Genomic DNA, 19783 nt, shown 5'->3' on the forward strand with positions numbered 1-19783 from the left:
AAATCAACAAGAATCATAAGTTCAGAACCCATATCTTTCAGTTTCCATCGCCCGCTGTTCCAGTTCGGGTTCGCCGTTTGCAAGCTTCCGCCGCTGTCTCTCAACTCTCAAGCTTGTCCCCCTCTCTCTCTTTGCAACTGTTAACTTGTACGTATGGGTTTTGTTTTATTTTATTTTTTTCTAAATCAACTAATCAATGTCTTTAATTCTTATTTTGCAAACTAAATCCTATTTGGTGAAATTTTTTATGATCTTTTTCAAAACCGATCTGAGAAGAAAGAGATAGATATATATATATATATATATATATATATATATACACACACACACACACACACACACACATACATATATGAGGGTGAGAGGGAAAGAGAAAGTACAAAAATAGACAACAGAAGCCGGAGGTGGTGGTCGCCGTCAATGGCCGGTCGTTGCAGATGGAGGAGAGGAGAGAGAGAGAGAGACGGCCGGGCAACGAAAGAGAGAGAGACGGCACGCAACGAAAGAGAGAGACGGATAGGATTGAGAGATATAGAAATAGCTATTGCTATAAGTTTTACTAGATTTGGCACCAAAAATAGTAAAGGCAAATTTTGGCAAGTGAAATAGTAGTCCATTGGAGGGCCTAATTTTAACCCACCTACTATATTTTGAATTGGCAGCCCATATAGCAGGTGGGTTGGAGATGCTCTTAGGCTATATATTTTCACTATAGCTTCTTGTAAGAAGGGTGGAGCCAAAAGCACGTGCCCCCTGGCCTGGCCGGGCCCGCCCAATAGAATATATATAGTTAATTTGTATTTTTTTTTTAAATATTTATAAAAAATTATATATCCTGCCCCCCTAAATTTTTAATTTCTAAAATTATCTTGACTTTTTCTTTCTTTTATTCTTTAAATTCCTTAAATTTTTTATGAAAATAAAAAATAAAAAAAAGTCAAATTTCCCTTTTTGAATCATACTCTAATTTTCTTTCTTTCAAATTTATCCCAATTTTCTTTCTTTTTTCTTCTTAAAATTATTCTTTTTGCTTGTTATATCAATGTTTTTTTTTTTTTTTTTTTTTTTTTTTTGTGCCCCTTCTGAATTGAAATCCTGGCTCCACCCTGGTTGTTTGATTTGTTCAGTGATCTATTTGATTTAGCTCACTTTATATTCTTTGAATGGTTTATTTGATTTATTGTCCGTTTATATCAAGATTCAAACTATTTAATTTTGTTTCTGTCTAGTTAATAGGAAAGTACTAACTAAGAAGAAATTATTTGCGGATTGAGACTTGAGAGTTGTATTTTGATTTTTGAGATCTCTTTGTAAAAAACGAGATTTGGCCTGGTTGTGCAATTCATTTTTTTTTTTCCCCAATTTCTTATGAATTGGAATGAGAGATTTTACTTTCTCTATGCAATTGTATTGGTGGATTTGGGACCTGAATTTTAACATAAACTTAAAATTAGTATGTGAATATATCAGACCCCCGAGAGTATGAATGATTGACAAATAGAGGATTGAGATTTTTGGTTTTTCCGGGTATGTTGTATAATATTTTTGGATAACTCGACTTATTTTATTTATTTTTAATTTTTTGTTTTGTTTTTTGGGAAGCAAGCTGAGATTTTATAATATAATCAAACCTTTACAAGATACCAGAGACAAACCCCATAACTGGGCTTTTTTTCTTTTATTTGCTTTTTTTTTTTTTTATATGCTATTTGAAATTGTTGTAGTTGCAGGCTGATTGGCAGAGTAGTGTTATTGTGTAGTGATATCACTATATGCTTGAAAACACTGCTTCTTCTTCTTTGTTTTATTTCTCATGGAAATTGTAATAGATATATTAGTTTCTTCACATATAGAAGTTTTTCTACTTTTAAACCTTAGGCTATATATTTTTCACTATAGCTTCTTGTAAGAAGGGGCAGAGCCAATTAAGGCCTAGGGGGCACGTGCCCCTAGCCTGGCCCCGCCCCGCCCAATAGAATATATACAGTTAATTTGTATTTTTTTTAAATATGTGTGAAAAATTATATATTGCTCCCCCCTAAATTTTTTTTTTCTAAAATTATCTTGACTTTTTCTTTCTTTTATTCTTTAAATTTCTTATAAAAAAATGTCAAATTTCCCATTTTGATTCATACTCTAATTTTTTTCCTTTCAAATTTATCTCAATTTTCTTTCTTTTTTCTTCCTTTTCTTTTTTCTTCTTAAAATTCTTCTTTTTGCATGTTATATCAATGTTAGCTGATTTTTTTTTTTTAACTGTGCTCCCTCTGAAATGAAATCCTGGTTCCACCCCTGGTTGTAAGAAAAATTTGCCATATTGAATGGCATAATATACCATTAAGGGTTGTCGTCCAATGACTACCTCCCAAAGTGGACGGATAAGAGTTCAAATCCCATAGAGTTAAAGTGGGGGTGCGAGTTATTTGCTATGATAATAAATAAATAAAAAATGGCATACTATATGCCAGAGTAATTAAAATGAAAAATAAAAAATTAGTTCTTAAAATTACTTACAATACATGTAGCTTGTTAAATGCTCAGGCAAAACGCAATTCGACTAGAGGAGATGGAAAAAAGAGGGAAGGAATTGTTGAACCAAATTATTGAAGAAGCCGAGGAATACAAAATTGAATTCTACACGAAGAGGAAGGTCACCTGTGAGACTAACAAAGCCACTAACAGGGAGAAGGAGAAGGTAAGAATGGATGATTTTTACTTTGATAAAGTAATAGTTTATGTTTATATTGCTGCTGTTATTTGTTTATCCATTATTCATTTAATAAATTAATATGGCATTTCTACGTTTCTCACTCTCTTAATCACCATCTCAAGGTTATTTCCATGTATCACATCACACGATAGGAATTTTTTTAGTACTCTGTTTTGCATAGGTATATGATTGCTTTCTATTTTAAGCCTATGGTAGTATGGTGTCTCTCTTAATTTATTTGATATTATTAATAAATTTCAACATGTTCTGGGTTTTTGGATTTTTATGCAACAACAAATATAATACTAAAATTTTTTCTTACCAACCATCCTTATTCTTCTTCCATTTTTTTTATTTTATTATAATATGGTTTAATGAGTGGTTTTGGTTTACAAAATAAACTCTCAATAGAGACTGATGGAGATGATGAGGTTGTTGATTGAAGTAGTTCTGCATTGATCTCGTAGTTAGTGCTAGGTTAAGTTTTCCTTATAATGTAGGATAGGTGGTAGAAGAATGTTGTAAACATTTAAGAATTTAACATTTTGATTAACAATTTAAGTGAGACAATTTAATTTTTATTTTTTGAGAATTTTTTGATTTATTCGAGATCTACAACCTTTAGGCATGTGCAGTTTAGCTAAACTGAAGGTTGAAGGGTAAATCATATTGGATATTTAGGCCATTCAGGAACATGGTTCATCATTTTTAGATGGGATTTCTATACCTTAATGTATGGCAATGTCTATGGTCGATAGTAATAACTAATATGTACTTGTCAATAAATGAATCATGCATAGCTTGACAAAATAAAACATGGTGATATCACTAATATTATTATAAAAAAATTTGATAAGTAATATTGTTTTTTAAAAAATAATCCTTCTAGTGATCATTATCTTTTGAAGGGAAAAATAAATGTCCAATTATAATGATGAGTATTAAATTTGTTAAATTCAGAGTATATATTATCTTATATTTTTTTATTTTTTTTTTGTGTTGGAAGTTAAAATGATACCTAAGTTGATTGAATAAGTAATTAACAAAGGAATCTTTTGAGGGGAGGGCAAAGTTTAACTTCAATACCCTTTTAAGTAAATGGGTGGGAAACTTGATAGTGATATACTCTTTATGGGTAATACAAGTTCACAGAAAGTACCATGAAATTTCTTTTAACCTGAGAATATTTCACTACATGGACCACATGGATTGAAAGAGGCCCTCCTTGATTGGGGTGCCTCTAATCTTCCCATGCTTCAAAGTGCTCCGAGACGGGTGCATCTCATTTTTAATGATTTTGTTGAACAATTAGAGTTGAAGTACAGGGCTCCACACTTTAAAAGTGGAATAGGTTTATAGTTGTTTTGTAGGGAGGAAGGATGGAGTGAAGGAAGGTTTTTCCTTTGAGAGGAAGGGGAAGAAAAAGGAAGAGAGGGAAGCATCTTTTTCTCTTTCCAAGTGATTTTCCAATATATATCATTAGTTGTGGTATGGTATAAAGATCCATTCACAGTTCACAAATTACCCATTCAGTTCCTTATTTCATTTCCATTCAACTAAACAAAAAGTATGGTTCCTTCCTTCCCATAGGGATATTTATTCTATTCCTCCTATCTTTTCTTCCTTTCAATTTTTCATCCTTTGTATTAACTGAAGTGTTAGTAGGGATTACCTTCCAATTTATGTGCTCAATAGTTGTTAAAGGCGCGCCTAGGCTCCAAAAAAGCCCCCGGCTCGTCAAGGCTCAGCTAGAGCGCCTCAACCTACTACAGGCCAGGCTCCTTCAATCAGGCTCACATAAATCCCTCAGGCTCACGCTTTTTAGTAGGCTCCAGGCTCAAAAAAGGCGCGCCTTGTATGTTTTAATCATTTATTCATGTCACTTTCATTTTTACTTATTGACTACTAAATTAAAAGGTTCTATATCATATACCGTATTGTTTAACCTTGTGAAATATTTGACAAAATTCATAAATTTATGGTTCATTACTTACATTAACTGCAATCACAGCTTGATTATGAATATATATAATAATATATGTATTATTATCTACACGCGCCTTATTTCAATTAGGCTCGTGCCTTATATTGCGCCTTGCGCTTAGGCTCCAAGAGGCCTTTGGCGCCTTAGTGCGCCTTGAGCCTTTAACAACTATGATATTGTGCTCCATGTGGTGAGATGACATCAAGTGAGACCCAAAATAAATATAGTATTTTGAAACTGAGAAATAGAATGAAAATTCCTGTTTTGCATCACTCGTTTGTGGAAAAAACTGGTGGTATTATGTGTTATGAAAATATTCTCATTATGTATAACGTAGCCAAATACCTACTTTTTGGTGTTCTCTATTTTCACGTAAGCTAAAATTCTATATATTGTAAGCTGCACGCACATAGTGCACATTTCGTTGCTCCAATGCATTTCTTAATTTCTAGTGTATGGAATGGATTCTTTTTGCATGACTACATATTAGCAGATATCAAATTGTACAAATGGATGGCAGATATTGTGGCATGAGATTTCTGTTGTTTATTGAGGTTTGGAAGTGATGTGAACAAAGGACATTTATCTATGGAAATGAATCTCTAAAGTGAAGAAAAGAATTGAACAGTCATTGGGGTGAAGCTTTATAATCTAATAGTTGATAACCATAGAGTATTGTGCATACCTGGCAATGTTAGAAAGCAAATGCTTCCATGCATCAAACTCATAGGGGTGAAGCTTTGGTAGGAATGCTTCCATGTTACGATTAAGCCCATGCCAGTCGAAATTCCCAGCTGAGTTTGGAAAATTTCTCCTCGCTCCACGTGGCCTGAAAGATATGGATATCGTACTCCGGTTCCTGCTAAGGCGGAAAATAATTAATTTTAAAAATAAAAAAATAAAAAAAAAAAATTTACTGAGTCCTAAAATATAATACAAAGAGCGGATGATGAGAAGCATTTGAGGAGAAGAATTATGTTAGACACAGCTAGTCCGGAACTCTTGCTAGCAGTACTAGTCTAAGTACAATCAACTGTCAAATTTGATTAAAGATTGTGGAATTATACCTGTGTGTGTGCTGGATTTAAGATTCACCAACTTGAAGTGTTGAACAAAATTTCCTTCCTTGAAATTTATTAGTGAAAAAGAGAATATCAAGTTGTGATCAGTTGGCAATTTGCTTTATGCGTTTCAATCCGCAGGCTTGATACATATATACTGTTTTTCTTCAACGATTCCGATATTTTGATGTAGACATGGTATAATTTTCTAACAATATGAACCGTAGAATATTATAGGTGCATTGAATTAAACCATGTGGACTTCCATGACTTTGCCAAAACGTCTAAGGTCTAGTACCAAGGTAGCGTAGAGGGCGCTGACTAGAAGGATGGTGACGGTAACGCACTCTTAAGTTTTTTTTGTGTTCGGTTGATACCGCGGTTCAGGTGAGAGGATAAACATCATCATAGGACCTCTATTATTACAGTATTATTCAATAAATTACACTTCCACCTTTGTGGTTTGTGCTTAGAGTAATCGTATATAGTCCGACTACTCAATGTATCTACAAACAAGAGGGGAGGTCCTATAATTAATTACGACAAACAAACAAGAGGGGAGGTTCCTGAAATTATGACAAATAAATCATAAAAGAGGTCTTTTTAATTATGACAAACTATAAGGAGGTTCTGTAAATTACCCCCCAAAAAAAAAAGTCTTGCACTTGCACCTCCCAATGCAAACCACAATTGTCTAGAATTTCCACTTGACTGACAATAAATCAAACTGCTACCAACTTAACCGTGGTTGATGGTCTAAGTGGAACCCAAATTTGCTTACCAATGGTTTCAAATTTAAGCTGTTTTAAAACGGATTCATTTCAAGTAGGATGGCAATTTAAACCTAAATTAATTAAACCATTCAAGTCAATTCACTAAAATTAAATTATTTGAGTATCCAAATTTAAGTGAGTGGGTCAATAATGGGTAAAAAGTGAGTATACATTCAATTCAAGGGTCAATAGTGAATGAGGAGTGAGAATCCATCTTAACTCGCTTAAATAAAAATCTGTATTTTCTTTCTTTCTTTCTCTTCCTTCTCCTCTGTTTTCTCTCCTTTTTCTATCATAAAAAAGAAAAAAAAAAATGTAATGCTTGAAATAAAAATATTAATATAAAAATAATTTTATTATTATTATTATTATTCAATATAATTACTGAAAGTGTAGGCGTTAATATTATATTTAATATTATTAAATATTAATGCCTACACTTTCAGTAATAATATTGAATAATAATTTTTTAAAAAAATTTATTTTTATATTAATTTTTTTATTTCAAGCATACATTTTGTTTTCTATTAAATATTAACGCCTACACTTTCAGTAATAATATTGAATAATAATTAAAAAAAAATTTGTTTTTATATTAATATTTTTATTTCAAGCATTACATTTTTTTTTTCTTTTTTATGACAGAAAAAGGAGAGAAAACAGAGAAGAGATAAAAGAATAGTAACTTTTTTTGTTCTCTTTTTTGTTGTGATAACTCTCCAAGTAAGTTATATAGTAACTTTTTTCCAAAAAAAGTAAATAATAAAAAAATAAAAGAAAAAAAAATTGTAATTGAGTGAGATCAAAAAATTAATAAATTTAATATAAAAATATATATTTTTTGGTATTCAATAATTAAAATAATTTGACAATTTGTATCTAAAAATATTTAGGTAATTGGATTGGGTGTGTATTAACCCAGCCTATTTAATACCCAATCTTTTTATCACCCATTATAAATGGGTTGATAATGGACTATTGACTCTCATATTCATGATCAGCCTGCCACCCCTAATTTCAAGTCATAATTGTTTTACTTTAATAAATAAGCCTAATTAGTAGATCTAAATATATATATATATATTTTACAACATACTTAGGTCTTCACTAGTGAGGATATATATCATTTTCATTATTGATGTGAACCAAAAATAAATGGACATGTAATCTTTAATTATCAAATTCAATATGCTGGGAGTAGATACTCATTTACCAAATCAGAGATGTGATTTGATTACCATCTGTGATTTGATAATTAAAATAGAATGTGTCCATTTGTTATTAGTCCACATGATGTAGATTTTCATTAATGAGGAATTAAGTATTATTCTTTTTTTTAATAATGTAATACCAATTTTCTTATTTTATATATATATATATATATATATATATATATATTCAATGAAATGATGAGGCCTACCGAATGATAATTATCATGCTTGACAACGAGGAATTGACACTGACGTGCTCCATGTGAAGGAAGATTTCTCAGCCCCTTCTCTTTTTTTCCTATCCTTTCCATCAAACAAAATAAAGCATAGTAATTCTACGATGGCAACACTTGACCATCAAGTTAGGACGTATAGTAAGAGATGAATTACTATGTCAAGACTTGGAAATGTAGGGACATGGCGTAATCCATAAGCTAAGATGGCAATTGAGATGCCAACTACCAAGACTTGGAAATGCAGGGACATGGAGTAGTCGATGGGCTAAGATGTCAAGTCTTGACGAGGTAGGAGTGTAGGACACGGACAAATCCCTGGGTAGTCTTGACGAGGTAGGACCGGACCATCTCATTGAAATAAACCTTGCTAATGTAGTAGCTTTTTTATATATGTCTTTGTAGATCGATGGACACATATCCTTTCCAATACACTAGTATTTTTAAATCAAGAATGCATCGCCATACAATACCAGTACATACTGTACATTAAGGATGCAACAACGCACAATAAAAGGATATTACACTCTTTGATTTAAATTAAGATGTAATTTGTATATATATATATATATATATATATATATTGCATAAGTGTTGCATTATTGATGTATAGCGTGTGTTACATGCATCATCGATTAAAATCCCACTGAAACATCCAGTCCACAGGAATGGACCCGATTCTATTATGAATTACATAATCACTTAACATTCTATTTGAAAAAAAGGAGATTGATATCAGTTACAACTTGTTCTAGCTAATTCTTTCATGGTAATATGATTTTTTTTATTTTTTTGGTGATATCATAAAAGGAAAAGAAAAAATAAATAACGACCTACTTTATTTAATATGTCTTACTGCATGGATTATATATGGATTGAAAATAGTTTAGACTAATCAAATTGGGCTCCGCCAATTTTAATGTCTCCAGTACCACAATATGATTTTCTTTTCAAATAATTAGGTAATAATCGTATGCGGCAAGTTCGTTAGAACTCACCACATGTCGTCTTTCCATTAGTCAAAAATAATGGGATAAACATTGTTAATTCATAATATGCAAGAAATAGCCACAAGTTGACAACTGATTCCATGAAAATGAAAATAAAAACACGAGGAAAAACAGAAAAAAGAAGTCCAATACATGAAACAGTGGAAACTGATGAACATAACATCCCAATAAAAAAATTAAAAAAAATTTTAAAAAAAATGGACGAACAAACTTCAGCGAACTAAGTGGCATTTCTTAGAATTGTCATCAGCCTCTTGCACCTGTATAAAAGGAAATAAATTAGCTTCTGAACTTTACAACTTTACCTTAATCAAAGTGATTTGACTTGAGATCAATTATAAAGAAACAATGTTGTTATAATATAATTGCCAAGATTTTCAAATAGATGAAAATCGTGTAGCTGAAAAAATATTTGCCAATCATCTGGGCATCCCATGAATATTGAATTGGTCTATTGAGCACAATCACAAACGCACACATGAAATGACTGTTGGAAACAGAGGCATTAAAAGCATAAATTTTGAATGAGATTTGGAATAAATTTTGTTAAGAATTTTTTGCGAATCTCTAGATGAGCGCGTTTCTCTCCATAAGGAGATGAACATGCTATATTTACTTTCTCAAATTTATTTCCGGGTGAATGAGAAATTAGCTCCAAAGTGTGATATTTTGATAAGCCTAAATGGGTATGCAAAATGTAGGAAGTGTTTGTCCCACATGAAGAAAAAAAAAAATGTTGAAATCAATTGAAATTTAAATAAGCCAAACTTGGGCTTGGGCTTGGGCTTAGGCTTGGGCTTGCGTCTAATTGTAAAGTCCAATTATTCTTTTTACTAAAAGGAATCTTAGATTGGGCCTTTAATTTTGGACTGGGCTTATTTAAATGGGTGGTTGGTTTTTGAATTTAAATTAAAAGTTAGTTTTTTTCCAAAGGGTTGCATCTATTTCTAAAGGGTTGTATCTATTTTTCAAAGAGTTGCATCTGTTTCTAAAGGGTTGCAACTCAAAACCAATAGACATAACTATTCATGTGAACCATTGCAACCTATTGGAATGGATGTGTCTATTGGTGAACAGATACCATGTGAACCATTGCAACCTATTGGAATGGATGTCTCTATTGGTGAACAGACACCATGTGAACCATTGCAACCTATTGGAATGGATGTGTCTAGTGGTGAACAGACACCATGTGAACCATTGCAACCTATTGGAATGGATGTGTCTAGTGGTGAATAGACACCATGTGAACCACTGCACCTATTGCCATGGTTGTGTCTAGTGATGAAGAGACGCACCCAATCCGAAAAGGCATTTCTGATTCTATAAATACCCCCCTTTGAATCATTTGCAAGTTGTTCATTTTCATTTTCTTCTATCTCCCTCTCTAGACTTGAACCCAACCCATATGGGTTCAAACCATAGGCTAAGTGGTCCGAGCCACTTAGATCATAATCCAATTTCATCGAGCCATATTAAGATTGGTTCAAACCATTTTGGTTCGGATTGTACCCAATTTCACATTTATATTGTATAGATGCATTTTTGAGTCAGAGAGAGTATTACACAGAGGAGGTTTGCCGTATCCACGAGTTTGTAGTGCTGCTACTGGTGGATGTAGACCGTTCTATCCTGGGAGATAGACGCCACTGAGTCCGTTAGCACCATAGCGGGGCGAATCTGTCTTAAGGACATAATATCCAATACTAGCCTCGGTTCAGGTTCTTTATTTATTATTATTATTTTATTGTTTTAATTTGCATGTTTAATTAAATATCTAGTTAAATATTTAATTAATTATTTTTAGCATATTACAAATATCTCATATTATATTAGTATAGGGTTAGTTATATCTTAAATGTCACGTGAAACATATATATTTACCAACAATCTTAAGACAGACTCATTCCTTGCGTAGATTTTATTATATGTTTCTATTTAAGATATAAACAAGTAGATATTATACTAATAGTTGAGATATGATAAAATAATGTTATATACATTATTATATGATAATATGTTAAATATTAATGCATTCAATATTATGTGGAATTGAAGCATGTTATATAAGTAGATTATTGAATTATTCAATATTGGTTGAATTATTTAATTTTGTAATATGATATTATGAAGTATATGACATTACCTTAAACATGTACCAACTAGAGGTGGAAAAATGTACTTCATTACTTTTATCAATGGTTGCACAAGATACCGATATGTATATTTGCCACGAAGCAAAGATGAAACCTTAGAAATGTGACATCATATGAATTATGGAAAGGTTGAAAACCTTTCTATAAATTCTTAAAAGTGTGGGGGTGTCTATTTAAGGTTGCAGATCCTACTCCTATGAAAGGTTAGAGTGGACCTAAAATGTGACAACCTTGTAGGTGAGTGTGTTGTGGACGGGTGCAAGAGGCACTGACAGGCTACCACACTAGGCGAGCTACAAGTGTACAGTCCCCACACATAAAACCTTTGATAGGTTATGCTCATAATAATATTGCATATCATTTCCTTGTGCATAAATCATACAATGAAAATAAAGATGAGTTTAGAGGTAGTAAAAAGGCTAGAACGTCTAAATCTTTTATTCCTTATTTTCTAACATGTTTATTGGAGAATAAGCCACAAAGCTTTAAGGAAGCAAATTCTTCTCTTGATTATTATTATTTCTTATATTAATTATGTGATATAATTAATCATGTGATATAATATGAAACTATATTGTTATGCAAGTTTAATATTATTTTTATAAATGTTTACTATCATTTGATACTATAATATTGAACTATATAGTTGAATTACTTAATGTGTATTGTAATTCAAATTTACAACATAATTTATTTAATATGTGATATTATTGAATTTTGTATGAATGGACTAGTCCAACTATGTCAACTCTTCTGATAGTCAAAGGAAAACGATCTATACTAGTGTTTAAGACACGTATAGCTGTAAATGGGCTGAATCAGAGAAAATTTTCCAATAATTCGAAAGAATTTAATAGAAAATGTTATGGATACACTAAGCAAGTACACCAAGACAAGCTAAATCGAGCTAGTTAGCTCTAATATACAATTTAGCTAAAAACTAAAATGTTATTGAGTTGCAAACTGGTTAGCTTAGGTATAAGCTAAAATGATTAATGAGGTACACAGAATCTAAGAGGAAGATGAAAAACTGTCAGTTGGTTCTAACTCTTAACTTGAAAAAAAAAAAAAAAAATACATGAGGGTGATGAGTAGCCATTTTAGCCATAAGCTATTTGAGTTATACATCATATCTGCTCATGTATGAGGGAATAATACTACTTGTAAAGTAGTAGTTTTTGAAGAATATTCTTCAAAACAAATTACTCTACTACCCAGATAGACCACTTAGATAAGTGTGTACTAAAGCTACGAGCTACTAGAATTGCTAGCTAAACAAACTTAATTTCAAGCTAGCGATAATAACTGAAAAGTGGGTGCTCATCATAACTTAGTAGTGAGATATGAGAAGAGTGTAATAATACTTGAGAAGTGAGTATTCACTCTGTGGTGATTGTATCCAAAACTTAAATAATAAGATAATTATTTGCTTAAATGATTGAGTTATGTGATGTGTGACACATGAAAGGTTATGACATGTTAATATGACTAACTTAACATGAATAACTCAATTCATAAATACAAGAGATGTAGAAGCAAATATTAATTAAAGCCCATATCTCTAGCATTAATTCACAGTCAAGTCAGTGATATATTATAAAAACAAGTTAGAGATAAAGTGAATACATATGCACTAGAGACTCTTAGACATGCTTGTTGAAAAATGAATATAGAACCTTAGAAAGGTAGATGAGGTGAAATATTTAATATATGGTATTTCAAGAGTTAGAAAACCATAAGAAATATATCATATATAAAATTTCAGGATTATCTCAAAGTTGTGGGGGGATATTGTCCATAGATAAAATTTGCTATGAGTTGCCTCACCAAATAAGAAATACTTATAAATGTAGGGTTCTTAATCCTAAGAAATTTTGAATAGAACCAAAAATCATTTATAGTATTATAACAATAGTGCATGTTGTTTCCTATGAGGAAAATATTATGGAACAACTAGAAAAATTCTTTTTCCAGCGGAAGAGCTGAGTTATTTGTTTTAGTTGAAGAGTAAAGTGTGTAAGCTTATAAGTCCTTGAGTGGATTAAAGCTAGTACCAAGACAATGACATAAATGTGATGTATAAGTCATTGTATGCCTTAAAAAAAAAATTAATGATATACTAATTAGTATATTTGATATAAAAGATTTAACATCTAATAATATAGTATATTCTCAATAGAGTGAGATTGAGATAATACTAGTTATGATAATAAAAGCCTAACTAACTTTTGTAGATGTAAATCTCAAATATAAATACTAGCCAAAGTATATCATTGGTTGAGATTGCAAGGCATCTTAATAACTGTGTTTAATTGCACATTTTCAATCCAAGATCGGATCACTAAAAAACAATAAATTGGGTAGTTGAGATACACCATAAATCCAATATTGCATAGATCGAGGTATCTAACTAAATTGGAGGTGTAACAGTGATGCAATCTAGATATGGGATATTAAAGACTTCAAATCCAATAGTGGATATGTCTTTTATATTAAAGGTGTAGTTCTATATTTTTAATATAACTCAAAGTTAGAAACTTTGAATAAATCAAATAGGGAAGTCAATAGACTTCACCTAGAGGAAAATTCAAAGTAAGTCTACACCTGTGCCACTAAAGAAAATGATATTGCTAACAATAAGCAATTTTAGGGCACAAAATATACAGTTGCTCTCACCTGGAGAAATCTCTGCAGAGTGTAATATTTCTAAACACAACTTTGTGGCCACATATAAAATTGAAGGTTGTACTAGAGAGCAATTTTACAGTTCATCGAGGGGAATGGGATTTAAAGCCTAAAGCTAACGAGTCACCTTAATGGAAATCCAACCTAGCTGACTGGAGATCCCAAGATCTAGGTTTAAAGGGACAACAGAAATTCTGAGTGACTCACCAGAAGCACTGGGAATATATAAATCTTCTACCCATTTCTATGATAAGACAGTGCTACCTACAGCGATGATCAGGATAAGCTACGCTTTTAATGACTCTTATACCTTGAAAATTCAAGTGGGGTTTGGTAGGATACTCTTAATAAGAAGTCACCTATATGAGTGTGAAGTGGGGCCGCTTCTATGAGAACTATAAAGGCTAAATTTTCTAGAGCACTCATTGAATACCAGGACTTGTTCAGGGCCAAAATGAACACAACAATGAGAACCAACTTTGTGAGGAAAGCTACTGTGTGTTTGTTATTGTCTTGGTTTACACAAACGGCTGAACAATTCAAGACATCGCGTTCACTGATTAGCTAGTAAATCCGATAGCAATACACTAGGGAAGGTTCAAAGCCAAAAGCCACCTATCCTGATGCAGTAACTTTCCGACTATACTCTCTCTAGTGTCTGCATGATCATCTTTTGCATTTTATGCAAATTTCCATTCATGTGGGGGATTGTTGGAAACAGAGGCATTAAAAGCATAAATTTTGGATGAGATTTGGAATAAATTCTGCTAAGAATTTTTTGTGGATCTCTAGACGAGCGCGTTTCTCTCCATAAGGAGATGAACATGGTATATTTACTTTCTCAAATTCATTTCCGGGTGAATGAGAAATTAGCTCCAAAGTGTGATGTTTTGATAAGCCTAAATGGGTATGCAAAATGTAGGAAGTGTTTGTCCCACATGAAGAAAAAAAAATGTTGAAACCAATTGAAATTTAAATAAGCCAAACTTGGGCTTGGGCTTGGGCTTAGGCTTGGGCTTGCGTCTAATTGTAAAATCCAATTATTCTTTTTACTAAAAGGAATCTTAGATTGGGCCTTTAATTTTGGGCTGGGCTTATTTAAATGGGTGGTTGGTTTTTGAATTTAAATTAAAAGTTAGTTTTTGTTCCAAAGGGTTGCATCTATTTCTAAAGGGTTGTATCTATTTTTCAAAGAGTTGCATCTGTTTCTAAAGGGTTGCAACTCAAAACCAATAGACATAACTATTCATGTGAACCATTGCAACCTATTGGAATGGATGTGTCTATTGGTGAACAGATATAATGTGAACCATTGCAACCTATTGGAATGGATGTGTCTATTGGTGAACAGACACCATGTGAACCATTGCAACCTATTGGAATGGATGTGTCTAGTGGTGAATAGACACCATGTGAACCATTGCAACCTATTGCAATGGTTGTGTCCAATGATGAAGAGACGCACCCAATCCGAAAAGGCATTTCTGTTTCTATAAATACCCCCCTTTGAATTATTTGCAAGTTGTTCATTTTCATTTTCTTCTATCTCCCTCTCTAGACTTGAACCCAACCCATGTGAGTTCAAACCATAGGCTAAGTGGTCCGAGCCACTTAGATCATAATCCAATTTCATCGAGCCATATTAAGATTGGTTCGAACCATTTTGGTTCGGATTGTACCCAATTTCACATTTATATTGTATAGATGCATTTTTGAGTCAGAGAGAGTATTACACAGAGGAGGTTTACCGTATCCACGAGTTTGTAGTGCTGCTACTGGTGGATGTAGACCGTTGTATCTTGGGAGATAGACGCCACTGAGTCCGTTAGCACCATCGCGGGGCGAATCTGTCTTAAGGATATAGTATCCAATACTAGCCTTGGTTCAGGTTCTTTGTTTATTATTATTATTTTATTGTTTTAATTTGCATATTTAATTAAATATCTAGTTGAATAATTAATTAATTATTTTTAACATATTACAAATATCTCATATTATATTAGTATAGGGTTAGTTATATCTTAAATGTCACGTGAAGCATATATATTTACCAACAATGACAACCAAGATAAGGAGGATGTGAGCAGTTGAGCAAATTAAAATTGGCTATTAGAGGGGTTTCGATGCCTGATGTTTCTCAAAGCCTCGCACTCAGCAATGAAGCTCCTCGAAGCGCCTCAATGCAAAAGGTTAAATACCTTGACAGCAATCTTTTTCACACCCTGATCAAGAATTCCCTTGTAGACAGACCCAAAACTTCCCATTCCTATCAAGTTGGATTCACTGAATCCATTGGTAGCTCTAAATAGAATTTGGTAGGATACTTCAAGAAACAATCTTCCCGAATTCCCTAATGAAGGTTTTTCTTTTTTCTTTTTGCACCAACAAAGAAATAGAAAACACAACACCAATATCAGTCCTAGAAGCCCCAAAACTGTTGGAATTACTAATTTTAAGTTATCAGTGGATTCCTTCTTAGTTGGCTCCCTGAAGTTGCATCTAGGAAGCTTGAACTCAGGTATTCCCATATCAATCATATGTATTACAATATGAAAAAAAATTGTTTTCACTTGTTCCCAACCAAACCACGAAAAACATATTCTTAACTTATTTCTAATTTATGCGCATCAATATACATATTCATTTATATCTCTCTCCTCACTCTATTCTCTCTCCTCTCACTCTATTCTCTCTCTTCTTCTCGTTTATGATCTCTGCGTGAGACAAGTCATTTTTGCAACAAAGGACAACCCATACATGATAGAATACTATATGTCCTGCAGATTGAAATTACAAAAACTTATAAAGACAATAAAGCCCCAATCCGCTTCGATTATCAGGGATTGTTGCCACTTATAATCTCGATGTATATACACATATCTATATATAGGTACGGATATGTAGAGGGATTGATGGTTACATTTCTTAGAGACAGGTGAATATGGGTTTCTCTTTAAATTGGTTCAACTTTATTACTTTGTCTTATTTTCATCATTCATTACTAAACTCAATTACCAATTGCCAATTCAAAAAATCCTAACAGAAAACTCAATTGTTATTATATATGAGAAATATATTAATTAATGGAATTAATATATTTTTATAAGAATAATTTTTATTTTTATTTTTGGTGCTAAAATCTTACCAAACATGTTTTTGGTTTACGGTTTATAAAATTCAAGAAATAAATAAATGTTACCAAACACTTCACTGTTTTTAAAAAACTGACAAAGAAATAAAAACACTTAAAAATAGAAAAAGTAAATAAAAAACACGTTTACCAAACTACCCCTAAATTTTAGTAATCATTTGTAAACAAAATTGCTTTTTAAGCCATCATAAAAAGTGGTAAAAAATGAATACAAATAAGGGACCATTTTATCATTATTCCATATATGCCCTTTATATAAGCGAACAGTTGTTATGCTCCTCTGATCCTCGTAGACCAAAACCTGACAACTGTGTTAAATTGCGAGGGAAACTTTTTGCATGATAATTGTAAATGTGAATCAATCCAAAGTCCTTTTCTAATCGGGTCCGGCTCACCCATGGCGCCCTAATTTGGATCCAATCCCAAAATGTAACTCATTTATATGAAACAAAATTAAAAAATTAACAATCCATTTTACCCCTACCTCTTTTGGAACAACTCACAAACCATCTATAACTAAGAACTCGAGGACAAGATTAGAATGCAACCCATACAAGCAAGAAATTAATGATAAGGGGTGTAAACAGCAAGATTGATAATGGAAATTTGGTACTCATAGTGAAATTTGCTCATTCCAGACAGATTGGAAATGTTAGATAGGAGTTTATATCACGTGATGAGCCTGCCCCGTAACAATTATTAGGTGTTTAATATTCCTCAAGTACCATTATCCCAAAAAAATTAAGTCCTTTTATGCTCTTAATAAGTATATGAAGTTAATTGACAAAATGGCCTGGCAATGCAATTTTCTTGGCGGGTTTTGGACCTGATTTCTAATATCTACTGTAACCCCGAATATATAAGAGTGCTAGGATTTTATATTGTTCATGTAATATTGACAATATCGACAGTCTACTTTGAAAGGTACCATTATGCTACACAACTCATTGATTATTATGTTTACGCTTGAGAGCCCACTGCATAAGGCATGAGCAACTTGATGGCAAGACATGACGAGGAATGGATATAAGTTGAAATTCGATGGACTATAATTTTTTTTTTGTTGTTGTTGTTGTCGTCTTTATTTCATATGAATAGAGTCGGCTGGCCATATAGAATAATGCGACACCATCAACATCTCTTTAAAATAAGTGGCCTAAGCAGCTTTCCCGAGATCCTTTAATGTATAATGTTGTATTGAGATGTCACAAAAGTATTAGTCAATTTCAATATCTCATTAAATTTTGAATTTTGGGCAACCAGCCAAAAATAAAATAAGACTTCTATATTGAATTCACACACAACCAATCTCCAACCTGATGCTACTCTTATATAATGGGTGAAATACCTCACATTCCCTAAGGTTTGTTCAAAATTTTCTAAATCAAAACTATTGTCAAAATAATTCATAATTTTCTATTGAGTGTTTTTTCAAATATCTCTTAACTGATATTATTGTCAAAATAGTCCCTGAATTCCTCTAGAGTTTTGTCAAAATACCACCTAACACCTTTGAGATTTGTCCAAATTTCTCTTACCATTCGCTAATCAATGGAATATTTACTAAATGCACAAACTACCTTTAAGTCAAAGAAAACTATTCAAAATTTAATTGGACAAAATTACCCTTGTTAAAATATCAAATGACAATTTCAATCAAATTTAATTGGACCAATCTACCATTTCTTATATCTACCATTTTGGATTGTTTTTACTAGGAGTGCACAAAAAACCTTTAGAACCGAATCAAACCGGAACTGGTGCTTCGGTTTCGGTTCCTGTTCCAATTTTTACGAACCGTTGGAAACGATTCCGGTTCCGGTTCCAGTTCTAGACGTTAAATAATTATAAATATTATATTTTTAATTATATAATTTCTAATATATACGTCTATTGATGCATACAAAGAGATATATATAATAAAAGTATGTTTTATGTATAATATTATATATCAAAATGCACTACAAATGGGCTTAGAGTCATTAAATATTTTTTAAAATAAATAAATAAATAATAAGGAATCGGAACCGTGGACCCGTGGAACCGTTCGGTTTGATTCCGATTCTATGTCCCAACTATTCCGAATCCAATCTATTATTCAAGTCAAATTCTAATTTTTGTTATACATAAAGGCATCTAAGAGAGTGTAAAACAAATGGGCCAATCTATCTATGGGCCATGGACTCAAATTGGCCGAAGATATTCAATCCATAATTTAGAATTTAGATTTAGGTTGGGTATTTGTATTAATTGCTTGTTAAGGATTCTTAAAATTTAGCTTGGGCTGGTTTCAACCAGACCCAACCCATACTGCAAGAGCGAACGGTCAACGACTCACCGATCTTTAACAGCAGTAACAAAAAAGACGTGTTCGCGTCACAGCCGATTTTGCTCCCACCAGCAGAGATGGAGTTTCGCTCTCAGAGAATGAAGAAGATTAGGAGGTCTTTGCCTTGATTTTTCTTCTCCGATTTGTTGAGTGATGTTTTTAATTTAGCTCACTTTCAATTTTTTGAATGGTTTATTGGATTTATTATCAGTTTAGATCAAGGTACGTACCATTTTTGGCAAAAGTAAAAAAAAAAAAAATTTCAAAAGTTTCACCAATCAATACCTCTGTGATATAAAAATGAGCAAGTCAGTTCCTATAATTTCAAAAGTGAATAATTTGTATCCTTACATTTTACCTCCAACCACTTTCTTTTCATATTGTAATACATATGATTGATATTTGTTTATTAATCCCATAAATATCCTCCAATATAACTGGTATATCTTTATTTATACCCTAAGGTCAGTTCATATATAT

The 19783-nt window shown here is 32.3% G+C and overlaps 1 protein-coding gene across 1 annotated transcript in view; it reads right to left on the bottom strand.

Annotated features, from left to right (window-relative positions):
* LOC132270799 (probable LRR receptor-like serine/threonine-protein kinase At3g47570) overlaps positions 1-5964 on the bottom strand; it is a 42991-nt gene extending 37027 nt beyond the window's left edge. The window contains exons 1-2 of the mRNA XM_059772002.1: positions 5762-5964; positions 5380-5553 (exon numbers count right to left, since the gene is read on the bottom strand). The gene's annotated coding sequence lies outside the window, so the exon portion shown is untranslated. The remainder of the gene's footprint in view (positions 1-5379; positions 5554-5761) is intronic.
* Between the last annotated feature and the right edge of the window lie 13819 nt (positions 5965-19783).

Source organism: Cornus florida, unplaced genomic scaffold (genome assembly GCF_030987335.1).
Source record: "Cornus florida cultivar Cherokee Brave unplaced genomic scaffold, ASM3098733v1 CherokeeBrave_3.0.0_Hap2_Chr08, whole genome shotgun sequence".
Taxonomy (NCBI): domain Eukaryota; kingdom Viridiplantae; phylum Streptophyta; class Magnoliopsida; order Cornales; family Cornaceae; genus Cornus; species Cornus florida.